The 26,693-nt window shown below is 35.5% G+C and overlaps 1 protein-coding gene across 5 annotated transcripts in view; it reads left to right on the top strand.

Moving 5' to 3' along the window:
* The first annotated feature begins 23,210 nt into the window (after positions 1-23,210).
* The window catches only part of STARD3NL (STARD3 N-terminal like), a 63,717-nt gene continuing 60,234 nt past the window's right edge, over positions 23,211-26,693 (top strand). The window contains exons 1-2 of one of the 5 annotated variants that reach the window (XM_081147917.1): positions 23,222-23,433; positions 25,102-25,202. The gene's annotated coding sequence lies outside the window, so the exon portion shown is untranslated. Of the gene's footprint in view, positions 23,434-25,101; positions 25,203-26,693 lie in introns of all 5 variants that reach the window. The other 4 variants (XM_081147919.1, XM_081147916.1, XM_081147918.1 and 1 more) reach the window with 4 other exon arrangements.

Below are 26,693 nucleotides of genomic sequence, written 5' to 3'. Positions count from 1 at the left end.
CAGAAGAGGATGCTCATTGAGACTGTGGTGCTGTGTTATGTGAGAGACCGCAGTGAGCTAAAAGGCTTCACCAACATGCAACCAAATCCCTCAAATTGGGAGAGAACAGGATGAGAATCACCAAATTCACTGATGGTTTGGGCTGGCAAAGTTCGATGAAGTTCTAACATTAGCTCTGGGCTCATAAAGCATGTTTTACTTTCTCTTTCCGATTTCTAATAGTTAAGTTGCTGCACCTAAAGTTTCCTTTTCAATAAATTCTACAGGAATTTACATTGTTTAAGAGTGAATTCATGTTCAAAGTCTATCTTGTTTCAGGCCTAAATGCCCCAATTTGCCTCAGAACCTGTGTCTCTTTGGACATTATGAACACTGACAACAGCTATCCATTCTTCTCCAGAATTGATGTTTTTCTATATTAAAATTAAAACCACCAATCCCAGGTTTTTTACCTTTTTACTTACATAGCAGGATTATTTCATAGGAACTAAATTATAATGAGCAGTGTGTGAAATAGTGACTTGTCTAATTATCATATTACTGAAGGGTTGTTCCTTTTAGATGAACTCCTACGACAATTTTAGTTGCAAACTAATAATAAAGGGAATATCAGAAAAATGGTCAAACAAAATAAATTAATGCCTCGTTCCATCATATGACTAACCATAGGTCATCACAGAATCTAAAGTGATTTGTCAGTTAAGATAATTCAGGGACCTATAGTTCCACGTGCAATTCAATCAAGGCTAACCCTCAAGGCTATTCAGTTATACATTGTTGCCTCCATTTATTTTCCTGTAATGCTGTCCTTCTCCAACTTCCACTGGCTTTCTTCCTGCTTTATATCACTTATATCCTTAAAGATCCAAGTTACAATATTTTCACATTTGCCTTTCTCTGCTAGGGTTTGTATTCTGTGTTCTCTTAATCCTTGCTCACTTTGAATTAAATCTTTATCTCTTCATCATTTTCAAAACACTATTTTCTCTGGTCATTTATGACTCTTGTTTTTTTCCTCTGATCTCTGAGTTCATTGTGTCTAAGTTCCCTTTTGGTCTCTTCTGCTTCCACCTACTCCTTGAATGATATTCCCCAGGATTCTGCCCCGGGTTCTCCCTTCTCAATCTGTACACTCTCACTGAGTAATATTGTCTTGAAGTGTCTCTCCTGAAGTCTCCAGGTTTATAATCTAGATGCCCATTAGACACATTTCCAAATGAACCATTCACACCTATTTCAAAACCAAAATGTTCAAAAGTGAGTTTATAATGCAACCCGTTTAATTCAACTTTCCTTCTAAAATCCTAATTTAAGTTAATGGCAAAATTCTTCAACCAGTCACCCTTTTCCTAGCCCTTTATTTTCCCAAATAAGTAAATTATCAAGTCTTGTCAATTCCACCTCTTAGGAGCTTACATATCCATCACTTCTGTTCCAACCCACACTAATGTATATTACTGATTTCAATTATAAACATATCTATTTCAAGACTTCAGACTTTCATCACATCTCATAACTAGTGGTAGTATGGAGGATGGATTAGATGGGAGGATTTTATTTGCATGACTTTGTAAAATATATATACATTGCATCACCATTAAACAAATATTTCATTTTTTCCAATTAAAACTTATTATTGATATTGGGAGGATTTCATAAATATGCATTAGCTATGACACTGATACTTTTTAAATTTTATTTTTCAATCACAGTTTACATTCAATATAATTTTTTATTAGTTTCAGATGTACACCATAGAGGTCAGAAATCATATACTTTATAAAGCATTCCCCCTGACATTCCCAGTACCCACCTGGCGTCATACATAGTTATTGCACTATTATTGACTATATTCCTTATGCTGCACTTTACATCCCCATGACTATTTTGTAACTACAAATTTGTACTCCTTAATCCCTTCAACTTTTTTGCCAAACCCCCAACATCCTTCCCATCTGACAACCATCAGTCTGTTCTTTGTATCTATGAGTCTGTTTCAATTTTGTTTCTTTATTCTGTTCTTTAGATTCCACATGTAACTGAAGTCACATGTATTTGTCATTCTCTGACTGATTTATTTCACTTAGCATAATACCCTCTAGGTTCATCCATGCTGTCACAAACGGTAAGATTTCATTCTTTTTAAGGCCGAGTAATAAAATTCATAAATATATGAAACCACTTTTTTATCCACTTATCTATTGATGGACACTAGTTACTTCCATATCTTGGCTATTATAAATGGCACTGCAATATACATAGAGGTGCATATATCTTTTCAAATTAGTGTGTTGGATTTCTTCAGATATATGCCAGGAGTGGAATCACTGGGTCATAAGCAGTTCCATTTTTAATTTTTGGAGGAACTTCTATACTGTTTTCCACAGTGGCTGCACCAGTCTGCATTCCCACCAGCAGTGTACAAGAGTTCCCTTTTTTCTACTTCCTCGCTGACACTTATTTGTTGATTTATTATTCATGATAGCCATTCTGACAGGTGTGAGGTTTTCATTTGTAGTTTTAATTTGCATCTCTCTGATGATTAGTGACATTGAGTATCTTTTCATGTCTATTGTCTATCTGAATGTCTTTTTGAAGAAGGGTCTATTCAGGTTCTCTATCCATTTTTTAATTGGATTGTTTGGGGTTTTGTGGTGTTGAATTCTATCAGTTCTTTATAATTTTTGGATATTAACCCTTATCACATGTATCATTGGCAAATATCTTCTTTCATTCAGTAGGCTGTCTTTTCATTTTGTTGATGGATTCCTTTGCTGTGCAAAAATTTTAGTTTGATGTAGTCCCATTTGTTTATTTTTTCTTCTGTTTCCCTTGCCCAAAGACATTATATATATGTGTGTGTGTGTTTTGCTAAGAAAAATGTCAGAGATTTTCATGCCTGTGTGTTTTCTTCTAGGAGTTTTACGGTTTTGAGTCCTACATCAGTGTTTAATCCATTTTGAGTTTATTCAATTTTTTCTTTTAATCCTCACCTGAGAATATTTTTTTCATTGATATTTTTTAGAAAGAGTGGAAGGGAGGGAGGCAGGGGGACAGAGAGAGAGAGAGAGAGAGAGATGATAGATGATGATAGATAGATAGATAGATAGATAGATAGATAGATAGATAGATAGATAGATGATAGTTAGATAGATAGATGATAGATAGATAGATAGATAGATAGATAGATAGATAGATAGATAGATGATAGATGATAGATAGATAGATGATAGATAGATGATAGATAGATGATAGATAGATAGATATAGATAGATGATAGATAGATAGATAGATAGATAGATAGATAGATAGATAGATAGATAGATGATAGATAGATAGATGATAGATAGATAGATGATAGATAGATGATAGATAGATAGATATAGATAGATAGATAGATGATAGATAGATGATAGATAGAGATAGATGATAGATAGATAGATAGATAGATAGATAGATAGATAGATAGATAGATAGATGATAGATAGATAGATGATAGATAGATAGATAGATGATAGATAGATAGATAGATAGATATAGATAGATGATAGATAGATAGATAGATAGATAGATAGATAGATGATAGATAGATAGATGATAGATAGATAGATATAGATAGATAGATAGATAGATAGATAGATAGATAGATAGATAGATAGATAGATATAGATGATAGATAGATAGATGATAGATGATGATATAGATAGATGATAGATGATAGATATAGATATAGATGATAGGTAGAGATAGATAGATAAATGATAGATAGATATAGATAGATGATAGATGATGATAGATGATAGATAGATGATAGATAGATAGATATAGATAGATAGATGATAGATAGATAGATAGATAGATTAGATAGATAGATGATAGATAGATATAGATAGATGATGATGATAGATGATAGATAGATGATGATAGATAGATAGATGATAGATAGATAGATAGATGATAGATAGATGATAGATGATAGATAGATGATAGATGATAGATAGATAGATAGATAGATAGATAGATAGATAGATAGATAGATAGATAGATGATAGATAGATAGATAGATGATAGATAGATGATAGATGATAGATAGATAGATGATAGATAGAGAGACATTGATATCAGAGACACATTGATTGGTTGCCTCCTGCATGCTCCCTGACCAGGGCCCTGGATCCAACAGCAACTGAGGTACGTGTCCTTGACCAGGAATCAACCTGAGATGCTTCAGTCTTCCAGCAGATGCTCTAACCACTGAACAAAACTGGCCAGGGCTTGAGTTTATTCTTGTATATGGTATAAGAAGGTGAACTAGTTTTATCTTTGTTTACATGTATCTGTTCAATTTTCCCAAAACCATCTATTGAATTAACTGTCTTTATCCCATTGAATGTTTTTGCCTCCTTTGTCAAATATTAATTGATGATATAGTCATAGGTTTATTTCTGGGATCTCTATTCCTTTCCAATTATTTATATGTCTGCTTTATGCTAGCACAATGCTTTTTTGACTACTGTGGCCTTGTAGTATAGTTTGATATCAGGAAATGTGATCCCTCAAACTTTGTTTTTCTTTCTCAAGATTGCTGTGGCTATTCAGGGTCTTTTGTGGTTTCATATAAGTTTTTGAATTATTAGTTTTAGTTCTGTGAAATATGTCATTGATGTTTTGATAAGAATTGCATTGACTCTATAGATTGCTTTGGGTAGTATGGACATTTTAACAATATTAATTCTTCCAATCCATGAGCACAGTGTATGTTTCCATTTATTTGTATCTTCTTCAATTTCTTTCATCAGTGTCTTATAATTTTATGACTACAGGTCTTTTACCTCCTTGGTTCAATTCATTCCTAGCTATTTTTTGGTATGCAATTGCAAATGGAATTGTTCTCTTAGTTTCACTTTCTGATAGTTCATTATTGGTGTAAAAAAATGCCACCCAATTTCTGAATATTTCTTTTGTATTCTGCTACTTTACTGAATTCATTTTTCAGTTCTACTATTTTTTTAGTGAAATGATTAGGATTGTCCATATACATTATCATATCACCTGCAAATAATCACAGTTTTACTTCCTCCTTTCCAATTTGGATGCCTTTTATTTCTTCTTCTTGTCTGATTGCTGTGGCTAGGACTTCCAGTACTATGTTGAATAAGAGTGGTGAAAGTGGATATTGTTGTCTTGTATCTGTTTTAAGGGAAGCACTTTTAGTTTTTCTTAAATGAGTATAATTTTGGCTGTCTGTCGTATATGGCCTTTATTATGCTGAGGTATGCTCTTTCTATTCCCAAATTGCTAAGGTTTTTGGTTTTGCTATGTTTTTAACATAAATGGGTGCTGGATTTTGGTCAAATACTTTTCCCTCATCTATTGATATGATCATATGATTTTTATCCTTTATTTTGTTTCTGTGGTGTAACATGGAAGTTGATCTGCAGATATTGCACCAACCTTGCAAACCAGGAATAAATGCTACTTAATCATGATGTATGATGTTTTCACTGTATTGCTGGATTTAGTTTACTAATATTTTGTTGAGGATATTTGCATCTATGTTCATCAGGGATATTGACTTATAATTTTCTTTTTCTGTAGTGTCTTTTTCTGATTTTGAAATAAGAATAATGCTGGCTTCATAAAATGAGCTTGAAAGTATTCTCTCTTCTTGAATTTTATGGAATAGTTTGAGAAGGATAGGTGTTAGTTCTTCTTTGAATGTTTGGTAAAATTCAACTGTGAAGCCATCTGGTCCAGAACTTTTGTTTGTTGGGAGTGTTTCAATTGCTACTTCAGTTTTGTTGGTGTAATTGGGCTATTAATATTTGTTTGTTTGTTTGTTCCTTATTTTAAAATATATATCTTTATTATTTCAGGGAGAGGGAGAGAGAGATAGAAACATCAGTGATGAGAGAGTCATTGATTGGCTGCCTCCTACACGTCCACCACTGGGGATGAAGCACACAACCCAGGACTGTGCCCCAACCAGGAATCAAACCAGAATCTCTTGGATCCTAGATTGACGCTCAACCTCTGAGCCACCCCCAGCCTGGCTGCTTCTTTTTTATTTAGTCTTGGAAGATTGTATATTTCTAGGAATTTATTCATTTCTTCCAAATTGTCTAATTGGGTTGGTAAATCGTAGTTTGTAATATTTTCTTATAACCTTTTCTATTTCTGTGGTTTTTCTTTTTTTTCTTTTTAAAATTTAAATTTATCATTGAAAGTATTACAGATGTCCCCCTTTTTCCCCATTGACCCCTTCCACCCCGCACCCACTCCCTGCCAAAGACCTTCACCACACTATTGTCTGTGTCCATAGGTTATGCATATATGCATGTAAAATCTTTGGTTAATTTCTCCGACCCACCCTCACCTTCCCTCCAAGATTTGTCAGTCTGTTCCATGCTTCTATGTCATTGAATCTATTTTGTTCATCAGTTTATTATATTCTTTGGATTCCACATATAAGTGAGATCATGTGATGTTTGTTTTTCTCTGATGGGCTTATTTCGCTTAGTATGATATTTTGTAGTGTCTTTCATTCCTAATCTTTTTTATTTGGGTGCTGTCTCGTTTTTTATTGATGATTCTGGGTAAAGGTTTGCCAATCTTTTTTCTTTTTTCAAAGAACCAGCTCTTGGTTTCATTGATCTTTTGTATTGTGTGGTTTTGTTTTGTTTTAGAACTCTTTTATTTTTTTCTACTGTGATCTTTATTACTTCCTTCTTTCTATTCCCTTTGTATTTTGTTTGTTGTTCTTTTTCTACTTCTTTTAGGGATAATGTTAGATTGCTTATTTGAGATTGCACTTGTTTTTTGAGGTATGCTTGTATTGCTGTGAACTTCCCTTTTTGGACAACTTCCACTATGCCCCATAAATTTGTAGTTGTTGTTTTCATTTCCTATTTTATTTCATTTAAATTTATCTTTGTTTTTGCAAGTATTACAGATGTTCCCTCCAACCCCTCCCATTAATCCCCTCCACCCCGCATCCACTCCACTCCCAGGCATTCCCCATAATATTGTCTATGGGTTATGCACTTATGTATATAAGCTCTTTGATTAATCTCTCCATACCACTCCCCCATCCCCAATTTCCTTTTGAGAATTCTCAGTCTGTTCCATGCTTCTGTGTCTCTGGATCTATTTTGTAAATCAGATTATTTTGTTCATAATATTCCACATGTGAATGAGATCATGTGGTACTTGTCTTTCTCTGACTGGCTTATTTTGCTTAGCATAATACTCTCCAGGTCCATCCATGCTGTCCTAAAGGGTAAGAGATTCTTTTTTTACAGCTGCATAGTATTCCATCTTGTAAATGTACCATAGCGCTTTTATCCACTCATCTATTGATGGGCACTTGGGCTGTTTCCAGATTTTAACTATTGTAAATTGGACTGCTATGAACATAGGGGTGCATAAGTTCTTTGTGATTGGTGTTTCTGGTTTTTTAGGATATATTCCTAGAAGTGAAATCACTGGGTCAAATGGTAGTTCCATATTTAATTTTTAGAGGAAACTCCATACTGTTTTCCACAGTGGCTGCACCAGTCTGAATTCCCACCAGCAGTGTACTAGGGTGCCCTTTTCTCCACATCCTGGACAGCATTTGTCATTTATTGATTTGTTGATGGTAGCCATTCTGACGGATGTGAGGTGATATCTCTTTGTGGTTTTAATTTGCATCTCTCTGATGATTAGTGACATTGAGCATTTTTTCAGGGCCATCTATATGTCCTCTTTGGAGAAGTGTTTATTGAGGTCCTTTGCACATTTTTCAATTGGATTTTTTGTCTTCCTCTTGTTAGGTTGTATGAGTTCATTTTATATTTTTTGGATATTTACCCTTTATCAAACTTGTCATTGGCAAATATGTTCTCTTTTCGTTTTGCGGATCATTTCTTTAGTTGTGCCGAAGCTTTTTATTTTGATGTAGTTCCATTTGTTTATTTACTCCTTTGTTTCTCTTGCCCTAGAAGATATATTGGCAAACATATTGCTATGAGATGTCTAAAATTTTGCTGCGTATGGTTTCCTCCAGGATTTTTATGTTTGTACATCTTACATTTAAGTCTTTTATCCATTTTGAGTTTATTTTTGTGTATGGTGTAAATTGGTGGTCTAGTTTCTTTCTTTCTTTCTTTTTTTTTTTTGCATGTACCTCCCCAATTTTCCCAGCATCATTTATTGAAAAAACTGTCTTTACTGCATTGTATGTTTTTGCCTCCTTTGTCAAATATTAATTGAGCAGAATGGCGTGGGTTGATTTCTGGGTTCTCTGTTCTGTTCCACGGCTCTGTATGTCTGTTCTTGCACCAATACAGTACTGTTTTGATTACAGTGGCTTTGTAGTATAACTTGATACCTTGTATTGTGATCCCTCCAACTTTGTTCTTCTTTTTCAAGATTGCCTTGGCTATTTGGTGTCTTTTTTGGTTCCATATACATTTCTGAAGTGTTTGTTCTAGATCTGTGAAATATGCCATTCGTATTTTGATAGGAATTGTGTTGAATTTATGGATTGCTTTGGGTAGTATGGACATTTTAATGATGTTAATTCTCCCAACCCATGAACATGGTATATTTTTCCACTTGTTTATATCATCCTCCATCTCTTTTTGCAATGTCCTGTAGTTTTCCAAGTATAGGTCTTTTACCTCCTTGGTTAAGTTTATTCTTAAGCATCTTAATTTTTTAGTTTCAATGGTAAGAGGGATTGATTTTTTAGTTTCTCTTTCAGAGAATTCATTGTTGCTGTATAAAAATGCCATTGATTTTTGGGTGTTATTTTGTATCCTATTACCTTGCCAGATTTATTTATTAAATCTAATCGTTTTTTGGTGGAGTCTTTAGAATTTTCTATGTACAATATCATGTCAGTTGCAAATAATGACAGTTTTACTTCCTCCTTTCCAGTTTGGGAGCCTTTTATGTTTTCTTCTTGTCTGATTGCTTGTGTCTAGGACTGCCAATATTATGTTGAATAAGAGTGGTGAAAATGGACACCCCTATCTTGTTCCTGTCCTTAGGGGAAATGCTTTTAGTTTTGGCCCTTTGAGTATGATGTTGGCTCTAGGTTTATCATATATGGCCTTTATTATGTTGAGGTATGATCCCTCTACTCCTGCTTTGCTGACAGTTATTATCAAAAATGGGTGTTGGATTTTGTCAAATGCTTTTCTACATCTATTGATATAATCATGGGATTTTTGTCTTTCAATTTGCTTATTTGATGTGTCACATTTATTGATTTGAAAATATTGTACCAGCCTTCCATCCCTGGAATAAATGCCACTTGGTCATGATGTATGACCTTTTTAATACATTTCTGAATCTGATTTGCTAATATTTTGTTGAAGGTTTTAGCATCTATGTGCATCAGGGATATTGGCCTGTAATTCTCTTTCTTTGTAGTGTCTTTACCTGGTTTTGCAAATAGGCTAATCCTCGCCTTATAAAGAGCTTGAAGGTGTTCTTTCCTCTTGGATTTTTTTGAAAACTTTGATGAGGATAAGTGTTCTTATTTAAATGTTTGGTAAAACCCCCCTGTGAAGCAATCCAGACAAGGGCTTTTGTATACTGGGAGTTTTTTATTACTGCTTTAACTTCATCAGTAGTTATCTGCCTATTCAGGTTTTCTGACTCTTCCTGATTGAGTTTTGGAAGGTTGTATTTTTCTAGAAGTTTGTCCATTTCATCCAGGTTTTCCAGCTTGATGGTGTATAGTTGTTCATAATATTTACTTACAATTCTTTGTATTTCTATTGGGTCAGTTGTTACTTCACCTCTTTTGTTTCTGATTTTGTTTATTTGAGTCTTCTCCCTTTAGATCTTCATGAGCCTGTCTAAAAGTTCATCAATATTGTTTACCTTTTCAAAGAACCAGATCTTGGTTTCATTGATCTTTTATATATATATTTTTAGTCCCTATGTCATTTATTTCTGCTCTGATCTTTACTATTTCCTTCCTTCTACTTAAGCTGGGCATTTCTTGATGTTTTCTTTCTAAGTCTTTAAGTTGGAGGGTTAGATGGTTTATTGTGTTTTTCTTGTTTTCTGGGGTAAGCCTCTAATGCTATTAACTTCCGTCTCAGGACTGCTCTCATTGTGCCCCATAGATTTGGGGTTGATGTGTGTTCATTTTCATTCATTTCCAGGAAGTTTTTTATTTCTTTCTTGATTTCTTTGGTAACCCATTCACTGTTCAATAACATGCTATTTAACCTCTTTATGTATGAATGATTTTTAGTGTTTTTATTGTAGTTGATTTCTAATTTCATGCCCTTGTGATCTGAGAAGATGCTTGATATGATTTTAATCTTCTTGAACTTGTAGAGACCTGTTTTGTGTCCTAACATGTGGTCTGTCTTTGAGAATGTTCCATATGCACTGAGAAGAATGTATATTCTGCAGTTCTGGGGTAGAATGTTCTGTAAGCGTCAATTAAATCTATCTAATCTAGTGTGTCATTTAGGGTCACTGTTTCCTTGTTAACTTTTTTTTTTTTTTTGTCTGGAAGACCTATCCAGTAAAATCAGTGAGGTGTTAAATCCCCTACTATTACTGTGTTGTTGTCAATCTCTCCCTAAAATTCTTCCAGAAGTTTTTTATAAATTTATGTGCTCCTATATTGGGTGCATATATATGTTTATCAGGGTTATATCCTCTAGTTGGATCAATCTCTTTAGTATTATGTAGTGTCCTTTCTTGTGTCTCTTTATGGTCTTCATTTTGAAGTCTATTTTGTCAGATGTGAGTATTGTTATCCCAGCTCTTTTTTCATTTGCATTTGCATGGAAAACTTTTTCCATCCCTTCACTCTCACCCTGTGTGTTTTTTGTTCTGAGGTGGGTCTCTTATGGACAGCATATATTTGGGTCATGTTTTCTTATCCATTCAGCTACCCTATATCTTTTGATTGAAGCAGTTAATCCATTTACATTTAAGTTTATTATTGAAAGGTACTTATCTATTGCCATTTTAATTTTTTATGCCTATGTTTCCCTCTTTCTATTTCTACTTCTTATTACAGCAGTCTCTTTAACATTTCTTACAATGCTGGTTTGTTGGTGATAAATTCTTTTAGCCTTTTTTCATCTAGAAAAAAATCTTTATTCCACCATCTATTTTGAATGATAACCTTGTTGGATAGAGGAGACTTGGTTTCAGATCCTTGTCTTTCATTACTTTGAAAAATCATGCCATTCTCTTCTGGCCTGTAGAGTTTCTGATGAGAAATCAGCTGACAGCCTTACGGGAGTGCCCTTTTAGGTAACAGAGTGCTTTTCTCTTGCCGACTTTAAGATTCTCTCTTTGTCTTGAATTTTTGGCATTTTAATTATGATGTGTCTGGGCATGGGCCTTTTTGGATTCTTCTTGCTTGTGACTCTGTGTGCCTCCTGAACTTCTGTGACATTTTTCTTCACCAGGTTAGGGAAGTTTTCTGCCATTATTTCTTCAAACAAACTCTATCTCTTGCTTATTCTCTTCCCCTTTGGCATTCCTATGATGGGAATATTGGGAATATTAAAAAACTGTCCTGTTTTTAATGGTTTCTTCTTTTTGGATCTCTGATTGAGAGATTTTTTTTTTTACCCTGTCTTTTAATTCTCTGATCGGAGTCAGCTTCCTCTAATCTTCTGTTTATTCCTTCCAATGTATTCTGTATTTCTACTATGTCATTCTTAATTTCCTTCATAATTCCCATATCTTTCCTCATGCTTCTTAGCATCCTTACAATCAGTATTGTAAACTCTATATCTGATAGATTTCTTATCTCCTTTCATTTACCTCTTCTTCTGTAGATTTCTCTTCTTTCATTTGGGGCTTTTTTGTTTGTTTGTTTGTTTATTTGTTTTGTCTCCCAATTTTGGCTGCCTGTTTGGGCTTGTTTTTATGTATTAGGTAGATCTTCGAGGACTCTCAATCTTTTTCAAGCATCTCTGTTACTGGCCAATGTCAGAAGCTCTTTGTGACTGGCCTTCAGTACCCTGTTTGGAGCTGTCAGCAACTCACTGCTTGTGGTTCTTTCTGCTTGGCCAGCTTGTTGTTCCCTCTGCTTGGGCTGGGTGCATTTGGACAGGACCAAAATACACACCAAAGTCTGTTTTTCCAAGACAGGGTCCAGAGAGATCAGGCAAAGATTGAAACCACCAGAGGTCTGCCTTTTCCAGGAAGCTGATTGATCTGAGTCTCTTAACCTCATTTTCATGTATCTCAAGGTATCTTTAGATTTCTTCCTTAGTCTCATTGTTAGTCCATTCATTGTTTAGTAACATGCTCTTTAGCTTTCTTGTTTTTGTGTGGTTTTTGGATATTTTCTTCTAATTGATTTCTAAGTTTATATCCTTGTGTTTGGAGTAAATGTTTGATATGATTTCATTCTTTTCAAATTTATTGAGACTTGTTTTGTGTCCTAACATGTGGTCTATCCCAGAAAATGTTCCACGTGCACTTGAAAAGAATGTGTATTCTGCTTCTTTGGTGTGAAATGCTCTGAAAATATCAAATTAATCTTATCTAGTGAGTCTTTTAAGGTCACTTTTCTTGTTGATTTTTTTGTCTGGAAGATCTATCCATTGATGTCCTTGGAGTGTTAAAATCCATTACTATGACTCTATTACTATTGATTCCTCCATTTATGTCCATCAAGATTCACTTTATATATTTAAGTGATCTTATGGTGGGTGCATAAAGGTTTACAAGGGTTATATCCTCTTGTTTGATTGATCCCTTTATCATTATGTAATATTCTTGTTTGTTTCATAATATAGCCTTTATTTCAAAATCTATTTTGTCTGATATAAATATTGCTACTCTACTTTTTTTTCATTTTAATCCACATGAAATATTTTTCATTCCTCTACTTTTATTCTGTGTGTATCTTTCATTCTGAGATAGGTCTTTTGTGGACAGAATATATATGGAGTTTGTTTTCTTATCCACTCAACCACCCTATGTCTTTTTATCAGACTATTTAAGCCATTTATATTTAAAGAGATTATTGGTATGTGCATATTTATTGCCATGTTATTCTTTATAGTTATGTTTATCTTTTCTTTTTCTTTTTTCTTTGAAAGAAGGCCCTTTAACATTTCTTGGATGACTGGTTTGGTGGTAATAAACTCCTTTAGGTTTTTCCTGTGTGGGAAGCTCTTTATTTTTCCTTCAATTTTAAATGATAACCTTGTTGGGTAGAGTAGTCTTGGTCATAGGTCTTTGCTTTGTGCCAATCCCTCTAAAATGTTTTTGTTAAGAAATTAGCTGAGAGCCTTATGGAAGCTCCCTTATAGGTAACTAACTACTTTTCTTTTGCTGCTTTTAAGATTCTTTCTTTGTATCCTTTGCCATTTAATTATAATGTGTCTTGATGTGGGTCTCTTTGGGTTCACCTTATTTGGGATTCTCCATGCTTCCTGGACTTGTGTGTCTTTCTCCTTCTCTAGGCTAGGGAAGACTTCAGTCATTATTTCTTCAATAGTTTCTCAATCCCTTGCGCTCTCTCTTCTCCTTCCCGTGTCCCTATGAGCAGATGGCATTATGTTTGATGTTTTCTTAAACTATGCTAATTGTTAAAATCCTATTTTCTTTTTCCTTCTTTGATTGGATGTTTTCTGCTACCTTCTCTTCCAAATTCCTGATTCTTATTCTCTGCTGTTGATTATTTCTAGTGTATTCTTCATTTCATATATTGTACACTTCGTTTCTGACTACTTTTTTATGGTTTTTATGTCATTTTTATGCTTACTATCTCTGTGTTTAAGTTCTCACTGAGTTCATCCATTCTTCCACTATGTTCTTAGAACATCTTTGAAACTATTGTTTTGAGTTCTGTGTCTGGTAGATTGTTTGCCTTTGTTTCATTTAGTTCTTTTTCTTGGGACTTTTTTTTCTTTCTTTCATTTGGAGTATGTTTCTTTTTCTCTCTATTTTGACTGCCTCTCTGTATTTGTTTCTGTGTATTAGGTAGTTCTTCTATGTCCCCCTGTCTTGGTATGGTGGCCTTAAGTAGTAGGTTTCTTGGGCTCAGTGGCACAGTCTTCCCAATCATCTGTGCTAGGTGCTCTAGGAATGTCTCTTGTATGGTTTATGTGAGCCTTCTTGTGCTACTTGAGTCTTGATTGCTGTTGGCCCTTCTTTGGATGAGGTTGACCCTCAGTCTGGCTGACTATGAGGATTGACCCCAACCACAGTGAACCACAGTGAATGTAAGTCTCTAGTCTTCTCTGAGCCACCCTCTTTTCACTGGAGCCCAGAGTGTGTGTATGGAATAAGATTTTGTGTGTTGGCTCTTTTGGAGGGTGCCTGGCTTTCTAGCAAACTCTTATCTTTCCCTGGTGGACAAAATCCCTGTTGATTTTCATAACCAAATATTATATGGGCTCCTCTTACTATGTCTGGTGCTCCATGTGAGGTTCATGTGAGAAAGTTTCATGTGAGGTTCAGATCCCTTGCTCCTCAGGAGGGATCTTTGCAGCTGAGATATCCCTCTGGGTGCAAGGCCAGCCCTTTCCACTCTTCCTACCAGTCTTGATGTGGCTTCTTCTGTGAATCTTTGGTTATAAGCCTTCTGTTCAGCTAGTCTTCAGTTGGTTATTCAGGTTGATTGTTCTATAATTTAGTTGTAATTCCAGTTTTGTTCTGGGAGAAGATTAATGTAACTTCTACCTATTCTGCCACCATCTTGGATATCTCCTCAACAAATATTTCTAAACACCTGATCTAGGCATATTTTCATGTCTTAATGTCCATTAGTATATCTGTTTTGAATAAATATCTGTTCAAGTCCTTTGTCCATTTTTTTTATTTGATGATCTTTTGTTGCTGCATTGTAGGGAGTTCTTTATATAACCTGGATACAAGACTCTTATTAAATAAATGATTTGCAAATATTTTCTCCCATTATGTACATTATTTTTCACTCTCTCCATACTGTTCTCTTATTAACGAAATTTTTAAATTTTGATGTAATCTATTTTATCTCTTTTTGTTGTCACATCTAAGAACCCATTTCCAAAGCCAGACATGAAGACTTTTCACCTATGTTTTCTTCTAAGAGTTTTATGGTTTTAGCTGTTATATTTAGGCTATTGACCTCTTTTGAGATAATTTTTGTATATGAAGTGAGGTAGGTGTCTAATTTCATTCTTTTGCATATGTATGTTTAGTTGTCCTGGCACCGTTTGTTGAAGAGACTATTTTTAACTTCATTGAATGGTTTTGACCTCTTTGTTGAAAATCAATTGGCCATAGATGTTTGGGTTTATTTCTGGACTCTCAGTTCTATTCCATTGATCTATGTTTCTTTATTCCAGTACCAGGCTGTCTTTATTATTGTAGCTTTGTTGTAAGTTATAAAATCATGAAATAGTATTTTCCAACTTTGCTCTTCTTTTTCAAGATTGTTTTGGCTTTGGGGAGCACCTTGCAATTCCATATGATTTTGAGAACCAGCTTTTCCCTTTCTGAAAATAAGACTACTGAAATTTTAGTAGCAATTGCATGGAATTTGTAAGTGACTTTGATAAGTATTGCCATCTTAACATTAAGTTTTTCAATGAATGAAATGGGATGTCATTCTATTTATTTCAGTCTTCTTAAATTTCTTTCAGCAGTGTCTTATAGTTTTCAGTATACAAGTCTTTCATAACATTGGTTAAATTTAATGCTAATATAAACGGAATTGTTTCTTAATCCCATTTTCACATTGTTCATTGCTGGTGTATAGAAACAAAATTGACGTGTGTGTGTGTGTGTGTGTGTGTGTTGAGCTTATACCTGCAACTTTGTTAAATTTATTTGCTAACTCAGAGAGATTTTTTAGATCCTTTGAGATTTTCTACATATAAGGCCATATTATCTGTGAATACATATAATTTTACTTTTTCCTTTCCAATTTGGATACCTTTTATTTTTCCTTTGTTACTTCCCAATTCAGGTACCAGGGCTCCCTATGGGAAACACGGGCTGCCATCTTCAAGACTTTTGCAAAGCCTGAAATGGAGTTGATCAAGGGCAAGTAAAGACATCCCCAAACTCTTCTATTATAAAGTTGCCTTTTTATTGAATCAGAAAGTTTCTTGGTTATAGTAAGCCTTTGTCTGTTTTCGAGACTTCACAGAAAGAGTTTCTGCTTAATCCTTTGATGTTTCTTGTGGCAGTATAGGCCATTAGAACTGCCTCTCCACCATTTTCAAAAATGTCATTCTAAACATTTTTCTAGTGGTGCACAAGATAAATGTGTGCCATTCTAGGCTAAGGGGCACTAAAACAATGTTATTCACACCTGTCGACCTGCTCAATCCATTTTGAGCTATAATTCAACATCTGGTATCAGACCAACTTTCCAATAACCACAATGCTGGATTAAATTAGAAAAGGAAACATTTGCCTCTAAGGGTATCCAAAGCAGGGAGGCGAGATATCTTAGGTATCTCATCTCAGACAGTCGGTAGAGATTTTTGTCACCAGTGGATATGCTCTAAAACTTAATAAAGAGTGAAATGATTTGTAATGTAATACCAGAAATGCAAAAAATAATAAAAAGCAAAGTAAAGCATAAGTATATGAATACATCTAAATGAACATTGTCTATATACAAATAATATTTTATTTGGTTTTAAAATAAATAAAATTAAAATATATGACAATTGCACAAAAATCAGTTGAGTAAATGAAATTAGTGTTCTAAAGTCTTTGCTTTGTCCAAAAACTAGAAATAGTATTAAATTGTAGTAGATCCTAATAAGCCAAAATTCATTTGCAATGAAAAACTAAGCCACAGAGTAAGAAAAATATCTACAACACATATTTCTGACAAAGGAATCAGACCTAGAATACAGAAAAATCTCCTAGAAAGCAGTAAGAAAGAGACAGATAAACTAATTTTAAAATGGGCAAAAGGCTTGAACAGGCATTTCACAAAAGAGAATATCCAAACGACATATGTACATATGAAAAGTGGAAAGCTCTTTTTGTCATCCAGGAAATGATAATTAAATCCACATGTGATACTCCTATATATGCATCAAAATGTATAACATTACAAAAATATCCATGCTGTTTATCATAGTAACTGCACTATTTTACATTCCCACCAACAGTACAAGAGTTCCAATTTCTCCACATCCTTGACAATACTTGTTATTTTTCATTAATATCCTTCCTAACTTGTGTGAGGTGCTATCTATCTCATGCTGGTTTTAATTTGCAATTCTCTGATGATTGGTGATGTTAAGCATCTTTTTATATATCTGTTGGCCATTTGTATGTCTTCTTTGGAGAAATGTCTATTCAAGTCTTTTGCCCATTTTTTAAGTTGGGTTGTTTGTGTGTCTTGCTAAAGAGTTGTAGGAGTTCTTAATATTGTTTGGAAATTAGGTTTGAAATATTTTCTCCATTTTTAGGTTGCTTTTTCACTCTGTTGATTTTTTTCCTATTTTTAGATTGATGTATTCCTATTTGTTTATTAATTCTTTTGGTGTCATATTCATTAAATCATCGCCAAGACTAATGTCATGAAGCTTTTTTCATTTTCTTTTAGAAGTGTTATAGTTTCAGGTCTTATACTTAAATCTTTAATCCATTCTGAGTTGCATTTTGTGTATATTGTAAGATTGGTATCTATTTTCATCCTTTTACATGTGGAAATCCAGTTTTCCCAACACCATTTGTTGAAGAGACTACCCTTACCCCTTTGTGTATTTTTGGCATTGTTGTTGAAGATCAGTTTCCTTTATATGTGTGGGTTTATTTCTGGGCTCTCAATTCTGTTCTATTGGTCTATATATCTGTCTAGATGCCAGTATCATATTGCTTTAACTATGGTAGTTTTGTAATATATTTTGAAATTAGAAAGTGTGATGCCTCCATCTTTGTTCTTCTTTCTCATGGTTGCTTGGACTATTTCTGGATCTTTTGCAGTTCCATATGAATTTTAGGATTACTTTTCTATTTATGTAAAAAATAAAATAAAAAGGCATTGGAATTCTGATGGAAATAGCATTAAATATGAGGATTGCTTTGGGTAATATGGACATTTTATTAGTAATGTTTCTCCTTTTTTTTTTTTTTTTTTTCACTTCTCTCATCAGTGTATTGCAGTTTTCAGTGTGAAAATCCTTCACCTCCTTGGTCAAATTTATTCCTAAATGTTTATTGTTTTTGGTGCTATTGTAATTGAGGTTGCTTTCCTAATTTCCTTTTTGGTAGTTCATTGTTGGTGTATGGAAATACAACTGTTTTTTGTATATTGACTTTGTATCCTGTAACTTTTCTGGATTTGTTTATTTATTCTAATAGGTGTGTCTGTGTGTGTGTGTGAGAGAGAGAGAGGGAGGGAAGGGGGGAGATTTTTAAGATTTTTCTATATATAAGATCATATTATCTGCAAACAGAGACAGTTTTACTTCTTCCTTTCCAATTTGGATGCCCTTTTTCTTTTTCTTTTTCTTACCTAGTTGTTCAGGCTAAGACTTCCACTACTATGGTGAATAGAAATAGTGAGAGTGGGCACTCTTGTTTTGTTCCTGATCTTAGAGGAAAACTTCATTTTTCACCATTGAGTATGATGTTAGCTGTGGGCTTGTCATATATGATCTTTATTATGTTCAAGTACATTCTGTCTACACTGAATTTGTTCAGAATTTTTATCATAAAGGGATGTTGAATATTTTCAACTGTCTTTTCTGCATCTATTGAAATGATGATACAATTTTTATCCTTCATTCTGTTAATGTGGTATATCACATTTATTGATTTGTGTATGTTGAACCATTCTGGCATCCCAGGGATTAATTCCATTTGATAACAGTTTATGATCCCTTTAATGTGCTGTTGAATTATTCTTGCTATAATTTTTGTTACAAGTTTTGCATCTATGTTCATCAAAGATGTGGAACTGAAATTTTCTTTTCTTGTGATGCTTTTTTCTGATTCTGGTATCAGGATAATACAGGCCTTTAAAATGAGTTTGGAAATGTTGCTTTCTCTTCAATTTTTTGGATGTTTGAGAAATACTGGTGTTAATTCTTTAAATGTTTGGCAGAATTCACCAGTAAAGCCATTGGGCCTTGGGCTTTTCTTTTGTAGGAGGTTTTTCATTACTGATTTAATTTCCTTATGTGTTACTGGTAATTCCACTTCTGAGTATATACCCAAAAGAATTGAAATCAATATCTCAAAGAGATATGTATATTGCCATGTTTGTTGCATGATTTACAATAGTCAAGATTTGAAACCAATCCAAATTTTCATTAACAAATGGATTAAAGAATGTGATATACAATTCAGCCTTTAAAAAGAAGGATATCTTTCCATTTGTGATATCATGGATATCACAAACGGAAAGTATTATACATTTTTTAAGCATTTAAAATGTAGAAGTGAATGTTATCAATATCTGTACATTTTAATAAAAATTCATTTTTCATTTTAAATGTTGTTTTATCTAAAAAATGATTGCTTTCACTGAAGCAAAAGCTGAATGCTAAAACATGCATTTCTGGTCTTTTGAAATTAATTGGGTGACAAAAGACCACATTATCTAATTCTAATTGCTTAAAAAGCATGTGAGAGATCAGTTGCACAACCAGAGATATTTTCTTACTCTGACATTGCTTCGCTTGGTTCAATCATTACTTTTTCTTAACAGCATCTGTCTTGTTTAGATAATTCCTAGGGATTTCTGGAATATAAAATTCAGGGTTAAACTTCTTTCTGACAGCCTGGGCAGCAGTGGGAGCCCAGGGTCTGAACCTGGAGGGGGCAGAGAAGCTTATGGATTCAGGTGCTGGGCCTAGGGAGTTAAAGTAAAGACTGGACCAGGCTACACAATGGGATGGGGAGACAGTGGCCTGCAGACCCAGTGCCTCTTATATACCTGTGGCCCACTCATGGTACTGATCATATGATGGGCAGACACAGAAAGCCTGCCTAACTTGAGGCTTCCAAAGGGTTTGGAGGGAGAAGTAGCCAGAGTTACTGTGTAGCCATGGAAAACATTATTCCTGGAAATAAGTCAGTCACAGAACAAATATTGCATAATTCCACTTATATGAAGTATCTAATATAGTTAAACTCATAGATACAGAGAATATAATGGTAGTTGCTGAGAATGAGGAGAGGAAAATGAAGATTTTTTTCAATGGTGATAAAGTTACAGTTCTATACAAGATGAACAAGTTCTAGAGTTCTGCTGTACAACATATAGCCCATAGGTAATAGGGTGTTGTGTACTTAAAAACTTGATAAGAAGGTAGATCTCATGTTATGTGTTCTTATCACAAAATAAAAGCGGAGGACACAAGAAATCTTTTGGTTATGATGGATATGTCCATTACCTTATTTGTAGTAATGGTGTCACAGGTGTATGCATATGTCCAATCTCATTAAAATGTATACATTAAATATATGCAACTTTTTGTATATTCAGTTTGATCAATAAAATTGAAAACAAAAAAACAAAACAAAAAAACGATAAACACAGAACAAAACAATATCAGTGTTGGCAAAGATGTGAAACAACTGGAATTTTCATTTGCTGTTAGTAGGTTATAAACTGGTAAACCAAAAATTAATTTGGCAGTGTTTACTAATACTGAATATATCCTGTGACACAGTAATACTACTACTAGGTATATCCCCAAATCAAATCTGTAACTATGTGCATCAACAGACTGGTACAAGTATATTCATAGCACCATCATTTGTAGTCACTCCAAACTTTAAACCACCTAATGTCAAGCAATATTAGGATAAAGAAATTTTGGGAATATATGCAAACATGAAAGTGAACTACCACATTCTTTAATATGGATCTGTGGTAGGAGTTAGACAGACATGAGCACACCAAAGACGATGGGCCAGGTGCCAACGTAATCAGGGTGCCTAGCAATGGACAAATGTATGGTGGGACCTCATCTCCAGGGTGACCTTTCCTGCCCTGGCATATCGCTGGCCATGCAGTTTGGACCCCCTGACCTTTCATATCTCTGGTCATTTGGTTTAGACCCTTGACCTTTTCCCCCTAGAGATAACATCTGGGTCTCAGTTGTACTTCAGCTCCAGGCCCAGAAAAGCAACAAAACCAGACAATGAAAACCACAGCTGACCTCAGGACCAGCTGCATTGAATAATGATCCCCTGCCCTAGCACCCGCCAATCAGTATAGATCACAAGCCTGAAAGGACACACTTAGAAAGCTGCTGAATATTCTATTGAGATCTTCCCCTTGGATCTCCCCTAAATTCTCCTCCGTTAAAACCCTTAGGAAGGAGGATCCAGCATGCTCTCCCTCCTGGGAGCACCCAGAGCCCTTCCCACCCCTCCTTATTCCCCCAGGCATCTCACCTTTACCTTCCTCACTTCTAAGCTCTAAGGGCCTTCTCTTTGCCTCTACAATTTGTTCCCTAAGCCCATTTCTTCTACGAATTACTTCTTCTACCTCTGTGATTTTTCTAAATGAATGTTCCCTTACAGTTTGAGTCTTGGCTCTGAATTCTTTCCTAGTTAGAATTCAAGTACCACGTTTGCTGAACTCAGGTCTGGTCTGACCCCACTGGTCTAACACCTGGTGCCATTATCAAGGCTGCCAACAGCTCAATCTTACAAATATATTATTGAGCAAAAAAGCCACACAAAAGCACACACTATGTGTGGCCATTTATAAGCATTCGAAAACAGGCAAAACTAACTTAGTAGTAAAATTCAGAACAGTGGTTATTTTTGTCTAGGCATGCAATGACTAAGAGAAGCATGAGAAGGTCTACATTGTTGGAAAACAGTTAAAATCTTGATCTAGGAGGTGGTTACACAAGTTCATCCACTTTGTTACGAAGATGTACAGTCATGATTACTGCAGTTTTTTTTGTATGTTATCCGTTAAAAATGTTACACAGCCATCAATTCAGAAAATTTTAGATATTGTATTTTATCAGCTTTGGCAAGAGTGCAGGAAAAGGGCTTTTCATATATTAGGGGTAGGAAAGTAAATTGTTAACTACATAGAGGAGCAAATGGAGGAAATCTACTACTAAGATTTAAAATGTGCATACTCTATCCAGTGCATTCACTTGTTAGTGCTTAACACTTGCATAGGTACAAAATGGCACATGCACTTATGTTGAAAATGACAATGCTTCCAAATTAAAAAAATAAAATAAAAAAGAAACAAACTACATGTCCCAGGGTGGGGAAATCATAATTATATCTATTGGTTCTAAGGACTACCATGCAGTATTTTAAAAGAATTGGGTACATTTATATAGAGATATGGAAAGATCTCAACTATATAATGTTGATCGTAAAAAAGAGTAACATCAATACATATGTAAATACATAGAAACTAGGAGTCATCATAAAGGGACTAGGTTTACAGTTAGTGCCTGAACAGGATATTAACCTAATTTGCAATGTTTAAAATAACGGTTATGTATAACTTAAAATTAATAACAGTACTTAGAATGTCTTTGGAAGAATATCCAAGATGTCAGCAACACTAGTTGCCTCCAGTAGGTGAACTGAGTGCCTGAGGAACTGAAAGCAGAAGGAGATTTTTCACTATATAACCCTCTATTTCTTTAAATTATTTGAATAGCATAACTGTAGCATCTATTGGGGGGAAAAGGTTAATTAAAATATATAGCTAATTTGATTTAAAACAATAATTAAAAGATGCCCAATCTCGTGGGAGAACATACACAAACATAATTAAGTGTAACTACTATGAAGATCGAGGTGTCAGATATATGATAGGAGCTCAGAGAAAGGTCTCCTAAATAGGAGGACTTGAAGGGAATTCAAAGCGGAGAGGAAGCTTGAACAGAAAAATGAAATGTTCCACTTTTTCATTCCTGGAGCGCTTAGTGCGAGGTGCCCAGGAGCCCTGAAATCCAGGCCCTTGATTACTTCCCACGAGCTGGAACCTAAATTCCCACAAAGAGGCTGGAGAAAGGCGAAAGCAGCAAAATTGTTGACGAGGGGGTAGCAGCCGCTCGCTAAAACTGAGCGGTACCAGACTCCCGGCAGCGCCGCCAGCTCCGGGCTCTCAAGCCCGAGTTTCACATTCCCACCCTCCCTTGTGGGCAGGCCAGCCCTCCCTCTCTCGCCTTTACGCCTCGATTATTGGGCAGCGGATGATTGACAGAAGCAAACACCAATCAGTGAGTCTACTACGGATCTCGGGTCTTTCGTCCCGGGCGATACGCGGACTCTGTGCGTCTACGTCAGCGCGCTGACGTCACGAGCCCGGCATTCCCGGAGGTTCAGGGGCGGCTGGCTGCAGGGGGTGGGCTGGGCGTCGCCTGCAGGGCTTGCTCCAGGGTTCCGCCCTGCAGAGCCCGCCCCTTCTCTCCGGAGGACCCTTTGGGCGCGACCTCGGAGTTGTCCCCGGGCCTGCCTGGGGCGGCAGGCCCGGAACCACCCGATGAGGTAGGCTGGGTTTCTCGTCATCCTATTTGACAGATTGGAAAACCGAGTCAGCGGGATCAGACGCTTTTACTCGGGCTCACAGGAGACCTGCCAACAGAGGCCTACGACCGAGCATAGGCTCTGTTTGCTGAGCTCTGTGGTGTCCTTCGGAGAGGAGGAGGTTAGGCTAGGCAGGCTGTGTTTATGAAAGATACACAAAAATTGCAGAATGCTGAATGCATTTTCATCCAGGGCTTGGGGTTGGGATTCAGGGGATGTTTGCCGGAGCCGAGGGCTCCATTCCTTCACCCTGCTGACCCCGGGGAGTCTTCAGTGGCGTTCTGCCTTATATTGGCGCCGTGGGCCCTCCAGAGCGACCAAGAATGGTAACTCGAATGATGCCTAGGGTTATACAAACAAGCGTAACCGGCATCTTTTATTCATCAATAAAAGGTCTGTTCAGAACAAAACAAAATTTAAAAATTGCGGCACAAGTCATGAATATGCTGACTATGGTTTAGTTCACTGCTTTGCACACTCATGGGCACTTTCAAAATCTCAGTAGCATGCTTACTTTTGTTTAGGATTAGAAAGGGATTTTTTCTCTCTTTTAGTTCAAATGTGGGTTAACGTTGTGAACTTTTCAGCAAGGTAAAGGAACAGGTCTAACCTCTCAAATACACTGGAATTAGTTCAGTTCTTTTATCTCAGAACTCTGTTGAGAAGGGTTCTGAAAGATAATTCCTATACAAATTCACTCATACACCCTCTCTTCTATTTAGAAGCAGGATCTTACAAAACAAAACAATTTATGGTACTGTTGTTTTATTCATAAAGTAAAAATGTGTATCTTGTAATAGATGCATACATATATATTTTCTATTTTGAAGGATTTATTCTCTTTAAATCTTGCTGTCTCAAACATTGACCTTTTAAGATTGCATTATTGTGTAAAACTGCATTAAAGAAATTAAACTAAAGCCATTTCTGGAAACTTTTCCTCTTAGTTCACAGAAGGATGGTAATATCATTTGAATTTATTCTTTGGACAAGTTTATCTGATGAATGCATCATCTATGCCACACTTTGTTTTAGGTGTTGGAGACTGAGAGCTGAAAAATTTAGATAAGGTTTCTGCCCTCAAAGACCTTACATTTTGGCGGAGATACACTAAACATGTAAACAAAAATGACAACTTTTGGTAATGATGAATGTTAGAAAACAGTATTACAGGGTAAGGGACTAGAGTGTGACTGGGAGGTGGGGGGAAATTTAGGTATGGTGGTCAGTGAAGACTTTCTTGAAGAAGTGATGGTTTGAGACCTGAATGTTTAGAATGAGTAAGCCACGAAAAGATCTGCTGGAAGTTTCCAGGTAGATGTGCAAAAGAGCTAAAGGAAAAATGCACTAGACATTCCCAGAGATAGAAGAGAAGCCATGTGACTGGAGTGGAGTGAACCTAGGGAGAGTGAAGCGGAGGACAGTGGTAGGCAATGACACTCAAGAGATGGGCAGGAGCAGGATCATCTGAATCCCATGTAAGAATTACAAAAGGGCAAAGGAAATAGGATTTGTATATTGCCAAAGCCCTCTGTTTTCTTTAGTGACGCTAATAGACTCTAACTAGCTCTCTGCTTTATTTTGGTTATGAAATCATTGCAATAATCCATTATAACTTTTTTTCACCAGAGGCCCTCTTTCTTAGAGAAAAAAATGTCTTCTGTCCTCAAGCACTAAGCCTCTGCTTATCTTCAGCTTCCTGGTTTTATCATACCTTCCTACTTCCAACCGTGAGTCCTCTCTAGTTCCATCTTTATGTTCTCACCCTTTGGAAAGGACTGGAAGTCAATCCCTGCTCTTCTCCAGGCTGAGTTCTAGGAAACTGTGTTGGTGAAGTGGATAACCATTTTCCATTGATCAGAGACTTAATGTCTGCCTTTATTTAGTGCCCACAGTGTGCCAGGCCCATTATATACATTTTAATCCTTCCAACATATTCCGAAGGTAAATATTATCTCTTCTTTATGGAAAAGGAAACCTAAACCCAGGTAGTACTGAAGGAGCCTAGATTTGAACATCCCAATTAGCCTAATCCCTGCTACTCCACTGCTTACCTAAGTATTGAACAACAGCTACAAATCTGTATTATTTTAAATTATATTTTATGAAATGGCATTTAGAGAACATAATTCAGTACTCTCAGTTGAAAGCTGGGGCTGTAGAGACCCGCAGTTGTTTAGTGATTTTCAAGACATAACTGACACCAAATTCTCCCCTTGCTGACTCTCAGCCTAGTGTTTTTTGAAAGTCTCATCACAGAGAGTTTCTGTATATATATAAAATATAGTATTCAACTGTCCATAAATTTATCGAAGGTAATTTTAAAATGATTAAGCAGTGCTGCTTTGGGGGCTAACATAATCCTTTGTTTTATTTTCCTTCCCTTTTCTAAACCTTAAACAAATATAAACTTTCTGGATGAATCTTTGGTTTCTGTTAGTAGACAGTCATTTCAATATAACTTCATAATTTAAATTTTATTTCACAAATATTTGAAAGGGAGTTTAAAGTTGTTACCATTTTCCAGCTTTAACCTTATGCTTACAAGTATGGGAATATTTTTCACTAGTCAAATTATAATATTAATGGATTAGCACCTTCTTAAATGTTAGAAGATATTTAAATTTAGGCAAAAGAGAGATTTTGCTCTTTAAGTCATCTACTGGATATTTTTACCTGGTATCTCTGTCCTGTAAGATCATTCATGCAACTGAATCTACATTCTGACTATCCAGACTATTGTGATTTGGCCTCAAATCATAGTGCCCTCCTTCCACCATGAACCCTGTACCCCAAACTAGACTCCTGGCCTTTCCAACTTCAGTGCCGTTGTTTATACTCTGCCTGCAGCCTGGAATGCCTTTTAGATGGACAAATCCATTCAGATTTCTTCCTGTCCATCTGCATCCATCTATGCTACTCTCTCGATGAGATATTTCCTGTGTCTCTTTAATGGTAGCCTTCCCTTTTACAGCACTTTTGGGAATCTTTCTCTGTGACTCAGGTTCCCAATCTTGATATCTTTGGTAATACACTATTTTATTCATGGGTGTTTAAATAGATGCTGGCTTGAGCTTAAAAGAGACTTAACAATTTCTGTTATATACGTGGTTGTTCAAATAGATGTTAGCTTGAACTTAAAAGAGACTTATTTCATGTTGTACATGCAAAGTTTTTTGTAGATTGTGGAGCCCTTTAGTTTTATTCGTGCTTTTATTACC

This window comes from Miniopterus schreibersii (genome assembly GCF_964146895.1).
Source record: "Miniopterus schreibersii genome assembly, chromosome: 9".
NCBI classification, from domain to species: domain Eukaryota; kingdom Metazoa; phylum Chordata; class Mammalia; order Chiroptera; family Miniopteridae; genus Miniopterus; species Miniopterus schreibersii.
The sequence above is the reverse complement of the archived record's forward strand: the minus strand, read 5'-3'. Positions and strand labels throughout refer to the sequence as shown.